The sequence below is a fragment of the Pocillopora verrucosa genome, chromosome 9 (assembly GCF_036669915.1).
Source record: "Pocillopora verrucosa isolate sample1 chromosome 9, ASM3666991v2, whole genome shotgun sequence".
Classification (NCBI taxonomy): Eukaryota; Metazoa; Cnidaria; class Anthozoa; order Scleractinia; family Pocilloporidae; genus Pocillopora; species Pocillopora verrucosa.
The window spans coordinates 14,035,432-14,050,696 of NC_089320.1; the positions used below are offsets into that span (position 1 = coordinate 14,035,432).

The 15,265-nt window shown below is 35.3% G+C and overlaps 1 long non-coding RNA gene across 3 annotated transcripts; it reads right to left on the reverse strand.

Moving 5' to 3' along the window:
• Positions 1–2,103: 2,103 nt before the first annotated feature.
• LOC136283621 (uncharacterized) lies at positions 2,104–14,801 on the reverse strand. 3 transcript variants are annotated; one of them, XR_010718885.1, is made up of 4 exons: positions 14,697–14,801; positions 12,746–12,823; positions 3,857–3,937; positions 2,104–2,190 (listed from the first exon to the last, which is right to left on the reverse strand). It is a non-coding gene; the product is annotated as an uncharacterized lncRNA (long non-coding RNA). The 3 variants fall into 3 exon arrangements; XR_010718887.1 differs by lacking the exon at positions 14,697–14,801 and adding an exon at positions 12,941–13,044 and having other exon boundaries at positions 3,857–3,934; XR_010718886.1 differs by lacking the exon at positions 14,697–14,801 and adding an exon at positions 12,941–13,044.
• Between the last annotated feature and the right edge of the window lie 464 nt (positions 14,802–15,265).

Genomic DNA, 15,265 nt, shown 5'->3' on the forward strand with positions numbered 1-15,265 from the left:
CTCTTTACCGCTCTAAGGTATCTCTATTTTCTCGACACAGTTTTTCGCTACGCAATATAAACGTAAAATGCATCCTTTGTATTAAAATGTTCTCTTTAAACGATTTTGATTTAATTTGTTCAGCAACAGTTTGAGGTGTTACGTATGCTCCTTTTCCCGATTGAAGATCTTAGTTTTCATTTACATTAACAAATACAATCCAAGTTTAAAAGTAGATGTTTCTCAGTTAAAAACCTATTTATCTTCGTTAAAAAAGTACTTTCCTTAAACAAACTTTCCTTAAAATAAGAAAAAAGAAAGAAATTCTATGAACCTGTGGTAATTTTTTTTTTCAAATCGTTAAACGCAGGTATTCGAATGTGAGAAGAAACCATAAGCTTAAGCTCTCCTTTCTAATGACAAAATATCTTCTACTTTTGCTTGAAACGGTTACAGTGCCAAAAGAAGCAGCGCAATCTTTTTAAGGAGACCTCCTTTTGACAAGCCGATAAGGATATCCTTAAATTCATAAGACATTCATTGTAAAATTTCTTACTCCGACTGTCGGAACTTTAAAGCAACAGTTGAAAACTTCATTCCTTCCGATTGTTCTGTTTCGACGTATAAGGCTTGGAGAGATACGTGTGGTAACGTTTTAGGCCTTCCCGAGAAAGACGGTTGTTGAAAGAGATCCCTTCCACTTGGGGACCCCGAATGGAGAAATTCAAGGATCATATTTGTCATATCCACAATAGCTTTTTTAAATTTTAGAAAATAAGGATGCTAATCAAGGTTTGTTCTCAAAAAAAAATCCTTCAACACATCAGACGATGAGCAAATTACTTAATACAATTTCTCTTCCGCCTGATTAAAAGTTTTTTGATGACTTTTTCATTACTTAAAACAGTTTCTTAGAGTGAGGTTCTATCGCTTGGAAATTAAATCATGTTCAAATTATTTTCTTGATATGTAAACTTTGTATCAAAATTATCACCATAAAATGTTGTTTCTGACTCGTAAGAAAAAATTTAATAGTTGCAATATTTATATTTGTCGATTAAAAATGATAGTCTCATCATCAAAAAAACTCGCAAAAGAAGTTATCCCTAATTCAAATTCATAACCTCTCCTTGTTGATTGAGATGTTTTATGGCACTTCACAAAAGTAAAATTTGGTTTAACGTTTGATAAACACTAACAACACTATCGTTGTTATTAACTGTACACGTATTGTTCGCTTACTTTCATAAAAAGAAAAATTTCTGTCTAATTGAACAAAAATCAAATTTCCACTGGGAAGTATTTCTCCCATAGGAAAACCAATCAAAAATTTCCTTTTCAAAAAGTTATCTTTAGCAAAATGTAAATACAAGGGCCAATCTTTATGCTGATGTCCAAGTTTCAAAAATAAATATAAAAAGGTTTTCCGATAAACATGTACGGCTACGGCTAAGGAAGAAACATGTTGCAATCTATCCAAAAAGACTTGTTTCCAAAAAGCGCAAAACGATACTTTCGGGAGATAGTTCACGGTCTTGCTCGTCAACAATGACTCCCTACACTTGCACTATGGTATGCTCACAAAGGTATTCCTACGTAATGTTTTAGACTTTTCTAGTAGAAGGATGGTTAGAAAACTACATTCCTTCAGCGATGCCTTATGGAGAGAAAATTATGGTACATATTTATGGTAATAATTTTGTTATGACAGCGTGTCCTTGTTCATCAAAAATTGATTGATACTCCAAAAAGTGCTTGTGAACATCAGAGATATAACATACAGCCGTCCTCAAAAGCACTCACATTCTTCGTTCCGAGGCATTTAATTTGCCTAAAAATGATAATTTTAATGAAAGAGAAGATGCATCGGAGTGGAATTATAACCATGAGGAAATAACTATGATAGTTCAAAAACTATCATAGTTATAAAGTTAATCTTTTTAAGTTGGTTAATCTTTAAGGAGTTCTCATTATCTGTTTAGAACTTTTAAAGTGTTTTTAATATTTATGTTTTGCAAATCATTTTCGCACATGAAAAAGGAAGTTTTGGCGATGCTTTCAAATTCCCATTGTAATGGTTGCTTTGAATATTAGGTAAAACAGTGTTCAAACAACTTACAATTAGCCAAATTCTCCTTGATCTTTCTGTCGTTCCCCATTTCATTTATCTAATCCTCTTTGAATCCCTTTTTTCATCCTCCTCTTTCGACTCTACAATTCCAATAAAACAAATTGATTAATAACATAAAACGCACGTAGAACCTATTTGAAAAATTAGAAAGATTCCACATAACAATTCAGTCTGTCACGTTGAACACCGGGCTTCGTACAATAACAACATATTTGTATGTTTTATATTCTTTTCTGATTAAAAAAAAATGTTTTTGCAGTAAATTCAAGGAATTTAACGTAAGTTTTAATTACCTGTTAATAATGTAGCACTGTTAGCAATAAAGCCGTGTGAGTAAAGCAGCATTGTAACGTAATGTATTTCTGTAGGTAATCTCTCATTATAATCTGTAATTTTATGTACCTCTGTTAAGTAACTCATGATCTTTAATACAAAAATAAACATAGAACACACACGTTTATTTTTCTCTCCGTGAAACAAGCTATAGAGTATTCTTTTAACCTTTTCCGCTGGTACTATTAGAATCTTAGAGTCTCAGTAGCCTCACTTTGTCTGATGTCAAGGTAAAGATTATTCTTCGGGAAATCTGACGATATTGGGCGGCTTTCCTTAAGTGTTATTCATGGTGTCGTTACAGATTATCAACAAAACTGGCCAAACCTACGACAATTGTTTCTAAAAAATACTTTCAACTTAACCCTGATAAGACCCGCCCAAATTTCGATAAAAATTTTAATATTAATTCGCAATGTTTACGACTTTTTGTCACCTCTCCTAAGTCTTTTACTTGTAGATGTCTCTAACTTGTCTGGACCATTTTAGAATTTCATTTTTTTATTCCGTCAATCTCTTTAGAAAAAATATACTTATTAAGTTGAAAAAGGTCCTCTTGTGAATATAAAAGAATAGTTTTCCTTGATTCAAGAAATCATCCTGCGTCACCTTGAAAATTATTTTAAATCAGTGGTGCGAAACGTTCGTTTGAAAAGGTGGAACACAATTAGAAATGCAGCTTGTAATAATTTGATTTTTAGCCTTTGTTTGTGGGCAGCTATCTGGAGTATTCCTGAAGTACAGCAGCAAATTGCCAGAGTCTAAAACAATGGCAATTCGCTTTTTTTCGGTTTCGAAAAGAAAAGTATAACAGATAATTCTTCATCAGACAAACCCCTGACAATAATAGCTTAAGGCAAACCCTTCTAACAAATATTTCTCTTTTTAATCCTTTTTTTACTCCTATTCAAGATCAGTGTTCTCTAAAACAAACTAAAACAAATCGAAATTATATATTTGCTAAGTGAAACCGTCGCTATAATAGGTAGGTTAGATGGATTGTCATTCACCATAAGAATTACGTCTTTCTTGGACACCAGTGTTTTGCCATCAAAGTGATTGATTCATCAAAGCAAAGCGCTGTAGGCTTTAGTTTTTAATTGTTGAATCCAGGTTTATCCCTTTAATTCCCCTGAGTGACAAAGACAGAATTTCGCCATACGATATTGCTACATCATTAAGCAGGCAAGTGATGAGGATTTAAAAAAATATATCAACAAGGGTATCATTAGTTGATCCAATACCAAATTGATCCAATATCAAATTCTCCAAACTAACACCATAAGAATTGAATGGAAGACAGTAGAGAGAATTACTAAAGAGATCTTGGGATTGAAAGGGTTAAGCGTTCAAAGCAAATCGGACGTACAAGTGTAGTTACTCCATTCCGAATAAAAAAATTGATTTACTGACCATGTTGAACACTGTCCAGATTCTCTTTCCTTCCTAGAATTTCTTAGTTTGTGATGTTCTCACTTTATGCTTGACGTTCTGCTGAAAAGAGAACCAAAATAGAAGAGTTAGTTGGAATCGATCTCGAATGATAGTATACCCTTCTTTAAGTAAGTAGATGTCCTTTAGTTTAGCGTGAATGACAAAGATCGATGTCTAGATTGCAAGAAGTCAACCAAGAGATCATAAATTTACCAGCCTAATCCAGTGAAGTAACGTTACACTCGAAATCCTCTGAAAATGATTCGAGATAAAAGCCACTCGCTGCACACGAAAGTATAACTCCCATAGCTATTGGAGCATATTCCGGTATCTGTTACATGAAGACGACACGAAGATGCTAAGAGCCTCTGGTTTTCTCCTGGATGGGCTCCCTTTAGCATTTTGACAGATTTTTCTGACAGTTCACAGGTACCAATTTAAACTATTTATATTCCTCGGTGGAGAAAGGCATTGTGGGGTTGAATTTTCTGAAGTACAAAACACAATGACCCAGCCGGGGTTAACGGCTATGATCCGACCTCGAATACGCGCGAGATATCCAGTGTTATACTAAATGTGAGATAAAACTGGAACTGAAAGTCTCTAAACCCCCTGTTTTCCTTAAAAGACCTCGTCAAAACGTTTTGACGAACACCCGTTTGGCTCTGCAGCGGTGATTTTATGTCAGGGAAGCAACAAACGCGTTTACAGCAAATCTTATTTTGACATACTGTGAGCATATACAAGTTACTGCATGTAGAATTAAAATGAGCATTGAAATAAGAGAGTGATAAATTACCACACGAGCCATCAATAACCTAACCTCAAAGTAAAAATTTCTCCCCATTGTTGAAGAAATGACATGCTGCAATATGAACTGTCATGGCGGCTGCAGTGCTACTGTGCATGGTGTGCTTTTGCCTTTTGCATTCTACTAAAAAATTTGAACTTATTTCTGAGGGAAACGGCGACACTTTACTTCTATTAAGGTGTACCTACATTTAAGTTATGTACCTCAAGAAAATTAACAACAAAATGGCATTCATCCATCCTCGACGTCTAGTTTGAGTCACCCTACTAGTGACTTTGCAGCTTCCTTCATCTCTAAATTTGGTTAGTTTTCTGTATTGAGCAGATTTATAAGCTTTGCTTAGTTAGTTTGTTATAAAAATAGAAAATATATATACAAGAATAAAAAAAGGATTTAGCAAATAAGCGGTAAGTACAATAAAGTACGAATTCCTCTCGTTGTCACTTCAGCGACGTTCAAGAAGAACTGTCATGGCGGCTGCAGCTGAAGATTAGTCCTACTCTGTGCTATGTGCATTATGCTCTTCCTTATTACATCTGACTCTGTTAATTAAATTAACATGGGCCACAAGGTAAAAGATGAACACTGTATTTCTACTCAAATGCATTTTTCTGTAGGTTATTTACCTCAGGAAAAGTCGCAACATGGTGAAAAGCATAAATCTTTGACATAATGTCTGAACCACTTCATCCAGCATAAGAAACACTCGCCGACGTGTACAGAACAGGCAATATCCAAGGTAATAGGGTTGAAATGACGTGTTTTCCGGGGCTATAGAAGCAGCAAGAGACGCTCAAATTTCTTGTAGTTCGTAAGCTCTTTCCACGTGCAAGACTGAGCGGAAACATGAATATCACCTTTGAAAACCATTTGTAATTCAAATTAGTTTTTCGAGTTCGAAAGGCGTGTTCAAAATAATCAAAGAGCAAGGCTGAGAGCAAACATGAATATTACTTGTGAAATTATTTTTTATTTCAATTTAGTTGTCTGACTTTAAAAGGCGGGTTCAAAGTAATCAACACCGATTTCTTCGGTCTATTTCGTCTAATCATTGAACAAAGTACGGTGCATTGAATGAATTACAACTTAAAGAAGTTCAATAGAAAGCTACAAAAAGTATTACGGTATCAGAAATTCAACTTGAACTTAATTGAACTTGAGATAAAAAAACTTCGTGTTAATTTTCATCGGTGTCGACGAAATCGTGTTGGTCAAAGAACGAGTGTAACGAGGCCCCATACTAAAAAAAAATTGTAGTAACCCATCAAAATTTGGTAGCGTATGACCGTAAGACCGTAAATAAAAGTGTCATTTTTCATATGAGGCCAAATGTATTGCGAGCACATCAGCAGATCACATTAGAGTGAGTGAGCGAATAAGTGTGTGAATTTCAGGTCCAACTCAAGCGATATAGGATGACTACTAAGGATTGCAGAAGAAATAACTCAAGGATTGCAGGATAAAAAATCGCATAAAATAGAATAGAATTCTAAGGACGCTATCGAAATATCTAATAAACTTGATAATTCTAAGAGTGCCCGAGATTCTAACAAAACAATCAGATACGGGAAGATTCTAGGAATACAAAGATTTTTGTTTGTTTTATTATACAAGAGTAAGTGCGCAAGATACTTAGGAAACAATCAAATGAAGGAGGACTCTAAGAGTGCACAAGGATCTAACAAACAATGAAATAACGGAGAATTATATAGGCGCGCAAGATACCGATGAAACAATCGAATAACGAAAAATTTTAAGAGTGCGTCAGATTTGAACAAAACATTCCAGTAACGGATATGTCTAAGAGTGCGCAACATAAAAACAAACAGAAAAAGACGGAGAATTCCAGGAGTGTACAGGATACTAACGAAGCAATCGATTAATAGAGATTTCAAAAGTTTCCAACATACAGACTAACACCTAAATGCGAGAGAATTAAAAGAGTGCTCGAGATACTAACGAAAAATCAAATAACGGAAAACTCTACGAGTGCGCGAGATACTAACGAAACAATTAAATAAAAGAGAAATCTTAAAGTGCGCGAGTGAAGAAATGTAAAATGGTTTCCGTGTTTACATAGCCTGATGTAAACACGCGGGAGGTTGGGAGAACACGAGATAAGCGTAGGAAACCACGCCGCGAAGCGGAGTGGTTTCCAGCTTATCTTTTATAAAATAACTAATGAAAGAGGAACGAAAACCGTGTTCACATACGCTCATGTAAAATGGTTTTATGGCCAATCAGAGCGCGCGTACTATTTGAATTATTTTATAAATACTAATGAAACAATTGAATAATAGGAAAATCTAAAAGTGTGCGAGATACTAACGAGACAATCAAATAAAAGAGAAATCTAAGAGTGCGTGAGATACTAACGAGACAATCAAATAACGGAGAACTCTAAATGTGCACGAGATACTAACAAAACAATCAAATAAAAGAGAAATTTAAAAGTGCACGAGATACTAACAAAACAATCAAATAAAAGAAAAATCTAAAAGTGCACGAGATACTAACAAAAATATCAAATAAAAGAGAAATCTAAAAGTGCGCGACATACTAACAAAACAATTAAATAAAAGAGAAATCTAAAAAGTGCGCGACCTATTTATGAGATAATCAAATAACGGAGAAATCTAAGTGTGCACAGGATACTAACAAAATAATCAAGTAAAAGAGAAATCTAAAAAGTGTGCGAGATACTAACGAGACAATCAAATAAGGGAGAAATCTAAGTGTGCACGAGATTCTAACAAAACAATCAAATAAAAGAGAAATCAAAGTGTGCGAAAGATACTGACGAAACAATCAAAGAAAAGAGAAATCTAAATGTGCGAAAGATACTGACGAAACAATAAAATAAAGGAGAAATCTTAGAGTGCGCGAGATACTAACGAAACAATGAGATAAAGGAGAAATCTAAAAGTGCATAAGATACTGACGAAACAATCAAATAACGGAGAAATTAAAAGAGCACGAGATACTAACGAAACAATCAAATGACGGTGAGATCTTAGAGTCCCCAAGATACCAACGAAACAATCAAATACTGGAGAGGTCTAAAAGTGCGCGAGGAACCAAAAAAAACAATCAAATAACGAAGAAATCTGAGAGTGCGCGATATTATAACGAAACAATCAAATAACAGAAAAATTTTAGAGAGCGCGAGATACTAACGAAACAATCAAATAACGGAGAAATCTAACAGTACGCGAGATACTAACCAAACAATCAAATAACGGAGAAATCTAAGTGTGCGCAAGATACTGACCAAACGATTAGATGAAAGAGAAATCTAAGTGTGCGCGAGATACTAAAAAAACAATCATATAAAAGAGAGATCTAAGTGTGAGCTAGATACCACGAAACAATCAAATAACGGTGAGATCTTAAAGTGCGCGATAAAAATCAAATTAACGAAACAATCAAATTAAAGAAAAAATTTAAGTGTGCGCGAGATGCTTACGAAACAATCAAATACCGGAGAAATCTTAGAGTGCGCGAGATACTAACGAAACAATCAAATAACGGAGAAATCTTAGAGTGCGCAAGATACTAACGAAACAATCAAATAAAAGAAAAAATTTAAGTGTGCGCGAGATACTAACGAAACAATCAAATTAAAGAGAAATCTAAGTGTGCGCGAGATACTGACGAAACAATTAATAAGAGAGAAATCTAAGTGTGCGCGAGATACTAAAAAAAACAATCAAATAACAGAGAAATCTCAGGGTGCGCGAGATACTAACGAAAAAATCAAATTAAAGAAAAAATTTAAGTGTGCGCGAGATACTAACGAAACAATCAAATAACGGAGAAATCTAAGTGTGCGCGAGATACTCACGAAACAATTAAATAAGAGAGAAATCTAAGTGTGCGCGAGATACTAAAAAAACAATCAAATAACGGAGAAATCTAAGAGTGTGCGAGATACTAACAAAATAATCAAATAAGATAGAAATTTAAAAGTTTGCGAGATACTGACAAGACAATTAAGTAAAAGAGCTCTAAGGGTGCGCGAGATTCTAACGAAACAATTAAATAGAAGAGAAATCTAAAAAGTGCGCGAGTTACTACGAACCAATTAAATAAAAGAGAAATCTAAAAAAGTGCGCAAGATACTAACGAAACAATTAAATAAAAGAGAAATCTAAAGGCTGCGCGAGATACTAACCAAGCAATTAAATAAAAGAGAAATCTAAAAGGTGCGCCAAATATTAACGAAACAATCAAATAAAAGAGAAATCTAAAAGGTGCGCAAGATACTAATGAAACGTTCAAATAACGGAGAAATCTGAAAATGTGCGAGATACAAACCATACAATCAAATAACGGTCAAATCTTAAAATGCACGAGATACTAACGAAACAATGAAATAAAGGAGAAATCTTAAGGTGCGCGAGATACTAATGAAACAATCAAATAATGGACAAATCTTACTGTACACGAGATACTTACGTAACAATGAAATAAAGGAGAAATCTTAAAGTGCGCGAGATAATAACGAAACAATCAAATTACAGAGAAATTTTAAAGTGCACGAAATACTAACGAGACAATCAAATAAGGGAGAAATCTAAAGTGCGCGAGATACTAACGAAACAATCGAATAATGGAGAAGTCTAAGAGTGCGCAAGATACTAACAAAACAGTCATATAACGGAGAAATCTAAAAGTGCGCGAGATACTAATGAAACAATGAGATAACGGAGAAATCTAAAAAGGGCGCGAGATACTAACGAAACAATAGATAAAAGAGAAATCTAAAAAGTGCGCGAGATACTAACGAAATAGTTAAATAAAAGAGAAATATAAGAGTGTGCGAGATACTAACTAAACAATCAAATAAAAGAGAGATCTAAGAGTGCGCGAGATACCAACGAAACAATCAGATAACGGAGAAATCTATGAGTGTGCGAAATACTAACGAAACAATCAAATACCAGAAAAATTTTAGGGTGCCCAAGACACTAACGAAACAATCAAATAGGGGAGAAATCTAAGAGTGCGCGAGATACTAACGAAACAATCAAATAACAGAGAAATCTAAAAGGTGTGCGAGATACTAACGAAACAATCAAATAACGGAGAAATCTTAGAGCACGCAAGATACTACCGAAACAATCAAATAATAGAACAATCTCGAATCTGACGAAACGATTAAATAAAAGAGAAATCTAAGTGTGCGCGAGATACTAAAAAAAAAATTATATAAAAGAGAGATCTAAGTGAGTGCGAGAAACAATCAAATAACGGAGAAATCTTAGAGCACGCGAGATACTACCGAAACAATCAAATAACGAAACAATCTCGAGTGCACGAGATACTAACGAAACAATCAAATAACGGAGAAATCTTAGAGTGCGCAAGATACTGACGAAATAATCAAATAACGGAGAAATCTTAGAGCGCACGAGATACTAACGAAACAATCAAATAACGGAGAAATCTCGAGTGTGCGAGATACTAACGAAACAATCAAATAACGGTTACAGGTGTGCGAGATACTAACGAAACAATCAAATAACGGAGAAATCTTAGAGCGCGCGAGATACTGACGAGACAATCAAATAACGGAGAAATCTCGAGTGCGCGAGATACCAACGAAACAATCAAATAACGGAGAAATCTAACAGTGCGCGAGATACTAGCGAAACAATCAAATAACGGAGAAATCTAACAGTGCGCTAGATACTAGCGAAACAATCAAATAACGGAGAAATCTAAAAGGCGCGCGAGATACTAGCGAAACAATCAAATAAAAGAGAAATCTAGCAGTGCGTGAGATACTAACGAAACAATCAAATAACAGAAAAATCTAAAAGGTGCGCGAGATACTAGCGAAACAATCAAATAAAAGAGAAATCTAAGTGTGCGCGAGATACTACGAAACGATCAAATAAAAGAGAAATCTAAGATTGCGCGAGATACTAACGAAAAAATCAAATAACGGAGAAATATAAGAGTGCGCGAGATACTGACAAAACAATCAAATAACGGAGAAATCTAAAAGGTGCGCGAGATACTAGCGAAACAATCAAATAAAAGAGAAATCTAGCAGTGCGCGAGATACTAACGAAACAATCAAATAACGGAGAAATCTAAAAGGTGCGGGAGATACAAGCGAAACAATCAAATAAAAGAGAAATCTAAGTGTGCGCGAGATACTACGAAACGATCAAATAAAAGAGAAATCTAAGATTGCGCGAGATACTAACGAAAAAATCAAATAAAGGAGAAATCTAAGAGTGCGCGAGATACTGACGAAACAATCAAATAACGGAGAAATCTAAAAGGTGCGCGAGATACTAGCGAAAAAGTCTAATAAAAGAGAAATCTAAGTGTGCGTGAGATACCACGAAACAATCAAATAAAAGAGAAATCTAAGATTGCGCGAGATACTAGCGAAAAAATCAAATAACTGAGAAATCTAACAGTGCGCGAGATACTAACGAAACAATCAAATAACGGAGAAATCTAAAAGGTGCGCGAGATACTAGCGAAAAAGTCTAATAAAAGAGAAATCTAAGTGTGCGTGAGATACCACGAAACAATCAAATAAAAGAGAAATCTAAGATTGCGCGAGATACTAGCGAAAAAATCAAATAACTGAGAAATCTAACAGTGCGCGAGATACTAACGAAACAGTCAAATAACGGAGAAATCTAAGAGTACACGAGATACCACGTAACAATCAAATAACGGAGAAATCTTAGATTGCGCGAGGTACTAACGAAACAATCAAATTAAAGAGAAATTTAAGTGTGCGCGAGATACTTACGAAAAGACAAAATAAAGGAGATTGGTAAGAGTGCGTGAGGATATTTGGAGTTCTGGTTAAAGAATCTCGAAAAAGAAAGCCAACACGGAAAGTAATTCGTATTCCTACAGAGTTAAACATTCCCTTTGAGTTATTGCTTTATTATTAAAAGCGGAGACATATATGTTAAGTTAGAAAGATGCATGCTTGGGTATGGAAACCGACAGGAAGCTAGGAGACACTTAATAGAACTACACTATGCTTGGGCTAGCGTGTATGCGCCGACTGAGAGTAACAACCAAGTTAGTATCTGACCTCTAATAAACTTTTTCTTTTCCCATCTCTCATATGTTTCTATTCCGACAAAGTCGTATAAAATGAAATCATATTGATTTTCGAATGATTCCCTCTTACCACATATTAAGGAGCTTTGATATCAGATCCGAGCAGCTTTTCAGATCCTGTGAAAAATCATATGGCTGCAAATAATGGCTGCAACCTTGTATCATATCATATATCCTGACGTTATGTGTTGTCGTAATCTTCCAAATAACGAAAACATGAAGATTTTGTTCTTAATGCTAGATTCTTTTAAAAGAAATTGTCAAACGGGAATAGTTACAGCTGCAATCATCCCTAAGTACAAGCCTTAGATTAGGAAAATTCAAATGTGTGTGCCCATTTCTCAAGATACAAGCCTCATCATGTCTGAATTTAGTGTGGGCATGATCAACTTATCAAATATCTTGTGAACCTTTAGAAATTTGAAAATTGATTACCACTCAGGTGAGAACATGCCAATGCTCTATGTGGATGGAGCTAACTTAGTATTTCAGCTGCTGTTGTATGATTGGTTCAGACTATTTTATATCAGTTCCTGTCCCAAATAATAATAAAAAAAGCTAGGGGCCACTCACTGCCTATCATTTAAGCAGAAGCATGATGGGAATCAGATGCCTCAGCACAAATAAGTATGATGACAAAACAAGAACAAATTTGTGGCATTTCATGCTAACATGCAGGTAATAAATATGTGGTAGACCACAAAAAATTGTTATTATTTTTAATAAGGCTTCTCAAGCAAGAAGTCATATGTAACAGAAGAAATACCACTTCAAAAACAGTTTGCTTTTAAAGTTAAGTTCAATTCAATACAATTAGATCCATTTGTTTGAAAGGAATGTAGACATTGAGTTTTGATACTTTGACACTTACTGACCTTGCAAGTGAGGAGAGAATTTACAGAATTTGCTTCTTGGCAATTACAGATAATATGGTGACTAAAATCCATACTTACTGGCATCTCTTTCTAAGGAGTTTTCTGAAAAGGCTTTGTCTAAGGTAAGAACAAAGTCTGCAGCACCTCTTTCTTGTACTATATGGAGGAAATTAAGATAAACAGAAGATTTAGCTTGCTTGTATTTCTAGGCAACATGGCATATATAATAAATAAATATGGTAAAAACTTAATACAACTGAGTCCATTAATCACCTTATGCTCAATGAGTTTCACTGACAACTTGGAAGTTCATGATTGAAGCACTCAGTGACTCAATCAGTTCATTTTGCCTGTGGTCAGTTTGTGTAGCAAGTGATAGATGTGAGAGCCAACTGGAAACCAAGACTGTGTCTCAGTAAAAATTCGTTATTCATGCATGTACCTTCAAGTTAAGGGAGATAACCAAGAGTTTAATTTACCCTTGAACTCCAAAGTTCTGATTATGAATTCTCCCCTCTAGATACTACATATTTCTTTGTAAATTAGTTTCAAGAATTTGGTGTTAGAGCAAGATAAGTTCTACCTTATGTTGGAATAGTCTCATGACCTTTTTTGCTGGAAAATATATGGATACTGTAAGGGGAAGTTACATGTTAATCACTTCTGGGGGTTAAAGGGTTAACTAAAGATATGTCTTGAGATCAAAGATTAACCCATGAAAAAAATTGTTCAAAAGGAAGTTCCTTTTCTTTCTAAGTACTGTGGGAAATGGGTCATTCTTATCTTCAATTACACAAGAGTTCTTCACCTGTCCCCACCTGCAACCCCTAATGTAAATTGCTAGTGTTTTGCACTAAACAGCTAGATAAGTCATTCTATCGGTATGTCACCCAGTTATTTAATTGAACAGCCTGTCAATAGGCAACTGACTCATTCCAACAATCAATCACGTGATCAGTAAGTCACTGAATTAGTGCAGTTATTGTAACTGGCTTGCCTGTGCATGCAAAACCCTAAGGCATTGAGGGCAAGCAAGCAATAAAGATAGCAATTAAAATATTTTCTTGTTTCTTGGTAAATTATCTGCCTGCATTGAGCACTTTTTTGTGGTACAGACATGCTAATGAATCTGTGAATATGTTAGTAAGTCAATCAGACAGTCAGTCAACCAGTCAGCCAGTCAGCTGGCCCATTATTCAGTCAGTCAAATGATAAGTTTTTCAGTCACTCAGCCTTCAGTAAGCCTACCAGCCTGAGCCAGTTAACCATTTAGCCCTTTATTTATTTAAGCAAGTGTTCAATCAAATAGTCAGTCAGTCAGTCTGTCAGTCACTCACTCAGCTGCTCTGCCAGTCTGTCAGTCAATTGTTCCATTGAATAGAGGAGGTAAGTTTCTAAAGAAACTGTGATGCTACCTCAGTGGGAGAGTATAGCAGGTAATTTAGTGTTAGTGTTAAATAAATTGGCACCACCACAAAGAGTGAAAAGGCTGATGTTTCGAGGGGTTGTCCCCTCTTCAAAGCAAAGGGCCTCTGCTTGAAATGTCAGCAATTACTCCATTGGTTGGTTAGCACTGATCAGCCCAACCAGCCTGAGCCAGCCCACTAGCCATTCAGTCTTTTATCAGTCAATCAATAAATGAAAGTCAGCTGTTCAGCTGGTTAGCTATAATAGAAAGTGAAGTAATCAAGCAATCATTCAATTCGTCAATCTGTCAGCCACTTGGTCAATCAATTAACCATTAAGCCATGGAGGCAGCCCATAACTCTAAACTCTAAAAAAACCTGAATTTGCTGAACTGTGACGGATATAAAAGCAGCAAACTTGCAAGACAAAAATCTAACCTATAAATTTCAAATTCAATGATCCCTTTTACTCATGATTCAACATTATCCTATCACCTAAACTGGAAATTATGAGTCGATTCTAATTATAGTCACTGTGTAGACATCTTGCCAAGATCAGGTATAACATACCAAAAACGAACATATTTGTAACAAGCAGTTTCTTTAAATATTTCTTTACTTACATGTATCTGATTTAGATCTATATGGCCTACTTTCCCTTGCATCTAAACGTCACTTAACGATGGAAAACATGTCTCAAAGGCAAAAGATGCTGAGCTGTCTTCTTGTTCGGGATTTTCTATAACATTAGGCTCACCGCCATGTTGGATTCGACCACTTTATTCCCAGCTCTTCCCCGTCTTGGAAGAACGCGCATGTTTTGCGTGAAAGCTGCGCGGGAAATCACGAACAAGCGTGTGAACCCACCAGGATTTAAACCCTGGAAAAAAATTGTGTTCAAATGCCCCACCCGATGCTTTGTTAAAGGAGAAATCCACCACCATAACTTTCTACACGTTGAGCAAGCTTTGAAACCTGGACCATGTATACCTTTTCTCCTGAGCCATTCTCTTACGAAAGTAAAACGTTTACCTTAAATTAAACACCTCCATCTTTAAAGACATAACATTTATATTCGGCTGGAAAGACTTGACACTTACAATTCAAATTCCCCACCCCAGCCAGGCAAAGTTCGAACATCATGGTAGATTTTTGATTTAAGGAATTAAGCCCCGTTCAAATGGTCATGATG